The sequence below is a fragment of the Stegastes partitus genome, unplaced genomic scaffold (assembly GCF_000690725.1).
Source record: "Stegastes partitus isolate 25-593 unplaced genomic scaffold, Stegastes_partitus-1.0.2 Scaffold119, whole genome shotgun sequence".
Taxonomy (NCBI): Eukaryota; Metazoa; Chordata; class Actinopteri; family Pomacentridae; genus Stegastes; species Stegastes partitus.
The window spans coordinates 174,063-176,670 of record NW_007577850.1 but is presented as its reverse complement, the minus strand read 5'-3'; the positions used below and the strand labels follow the sequence as shown (position 1 = coordinate 176,670).

Below are 2,608 nucleotides of genomic sequence, written 5' to 3'. Positions count from 1 at the left end.
TAGCATCTACTGGAGCAGCGTGTGAGGCTTTTCGAGAAACAGCGGGTCAATTTTCAAACCCGCCGTTGGGTTTGGTCGTTTTGTCCAGATGCTTTGTTGGCCCACGCACACACCCCGACCTCCTCCAGCACGCAGCGATGAAGTCGATCAGTTCTGTTTGTGTGTCCGTTTAAATCAGTGCAACTCTGAGAGGAAACGTGATCGAAGAACAGAGCTGCATCGTGTTTCAGGCGTTCGCTGCAGCCGCTGAGTAGAAGTTCAGAATCTGTCGAGTGAAAAATTGCCCGTCAAATTTGACAAACCTCGTGGCTTCACCGGTTCTGATGTGACTCATCGGAGGCCGGGCCGCCCGTCACTGCCCTTCTTAATGTTTCGTAATCTGCTAACGGCAGCTTATTGAAGTCCACAGCGATGTGTCATTGACGGGATAATGGGACTTTTAGCTTCATGCCTTTTTGTCATGAGCAGAGCAGCTCTTTTGTTTTTTTCGTGCTCAGTGTGCCGTTCGCTCCTGACTCACTTTGCCTCCGAGGATGATTGTGTTACGTAACCGCGGCACAGGACGGCCGGGACGGGTTTACCTAATGAAAACGAGGCGAGCCGGGTGTAATGCCTTCCTGCCGCATTGTTTACTGGGCTTTGTGTGTCTGTCGGTGCGTGTTGGAGGAGCGGAGTAAAAATAGCAGCGCTCACTTCCTCTTCCACAGCTGGCTGAGTCTGTAATGTTGTCACAGGGGAGCGCCAGGACAAAGGAGAAGGAGAGCAGAGCGAAAAGGAAACATCCGTCTAAACCTGGACTTTAATTTAATGAGGAACAAGCACAGAAAAGACGACCAGACTGTCTGGTTCTTTTTCAGGCTGCCGACAGATTGTGCTTCCACCTTTTGGTTCCCTTTTTAATCAGCTTTTTCCTCCTTCGTTTCCAAAAGATCCCAAAAGTCTACAGTCACAACCAGAAGTTTACGTATGCTGTATAAAAAGACATAAAACCCAATAGTCATTTTTAGCTTGTTTTTGTGATCAGATTACTTTTTTTTTTTTAAAGTAGTTTTGCATCTTTTTCTTGTTGTTTGGAATCATTTTGTGTCTCTTTATAGTCATTTTGCACTTGTTTGGACTCATTTGTGGTCAGTTTGAGTCTTCTTACGGTCATTTTGCATCTATTGGGTGAAATGACTCGACTTCTGTGCCGTTGAACCGTCCAGGTTTTGTCGAGCGTCTAATTTGAAAACTCTGAGCATTAATCTGCTCCAACGGCCTCGACTCTGCTGGTAGTCAGGCGGACTTTGGCAGCGGAGATTTGCTCTTGTAGGAAACACTGAGGTCCAGCTCTGGTGTTGGCCGTCGAGGTCTGATTGGTCCCAAAGATGTCGGAGAGGTGAAGGTCAGGGTGGACCCAGAAAATCATTTCTGCGCCGAGTATTAAAGTATTAAAAGCCTCCAATGTGACTGATGGACGTCTGACTGGAGGCTTCAGGCGTTAAAACTAGAACAAGTGAACATCTGTGGAGGCCGTTTCAGTGTGAGTTTTCTCTTGTTGCTGCTCTTCATCTGCTGCAGCTCAATGGAGAAACTGAATTTTAGATTAAAAAAGAAGCAGCTTCAGAAGATACAGATTGATTTGATGTGATCAGGTGCATGAAGAATCCCATTAGCTTTTCATCTTGGAGCAAAATGAAAAGCTCAGATTGAATCTCTTATGTCCAGCGTGAGTCCCACCTGGCTGCATATCGCTCCTGAATCAGTTTTAAAGCTCCTGTTGCACCAACTCAGGTGTGATTATTTTGTTTTTTTCCCGTCAGTGCAGCCAGATGTGCTGCAGACCCGCTGTCGTTTATTTTCCCCGATTACGGGAGTCGTGTGTAATCTCCAGACGGCGTGCGCTGGGATTATCTTTTTCCATTTCATCTGCGCTGCCACTAATTCCATTGTGAGACCTTTTTCAGAGGAGCCTCCGCTAATCCGAGACCGGGGCGCACCTGTCACCACGGCGACCGGGCGCCGGGAGGATGGCATGTTTGGAGGTGGAAATGTGAGCGTCTGGTCTGGTTTCATCTGGTCCAGGAGACGAATTAGTGTCTTGAATTGGATTTACTGATTGTATTTCATTAACATAAATTTCAATGCCGGTGTCCACTGAGCGCGTGCAAAGTCATACAAGCTGTTGAACGGTCTCGAAAGACACAGAATCCTAAATCTACAAAGAAGAAAAGACCATAGAATGTGTGGAAAAATTCTTGAATTTAGTGTCTACAAGTTAAAATTGCCATATGTAAATTGAAAAAACCTTGAATGAAAATGAAAAAATTGTGGCTCAACACCCCATCGAGCTTTAAATATTTGCATTTTTATGACCTCTACAAACTCGCTGTTTTTCCCACTACTCTGCTCATCAGCTGTAGAAAGATGTTTCACCATGCTGGATGGCTCTTCCAACAACTTGACTCTAATCTGTAATTGTCCAAAATGATTTGAAATGTGTCCAAAATGACATAAAATTATCCAAATTGACTCAAGAGTCGTCCAAAATAACTTAAAAACTGTCGAAAATGATCATTTGTAGAAAGATGTTCCACCATCATTTGTGGAAAGATGTTCCACCATCATC

General features: G+C 45.0%; 1 protein-coding gene across 1 annotated transcript in view; it reads left to right on the top strand.

Annotated features, from left to right (window-relative positions):
* brf1a (BRF1 general transcription factor IIIB subunit a) overlaps positions 1-2,608 on the top strand; it is a gene marked incomplete at its 3' end in the record, with an annotated part of 133,898 nt that overhangs the window by 17,613 nt on the left and 113,677 nt on the right. The gene's annotated exons all lie outside the window — the stretch shown is intronic.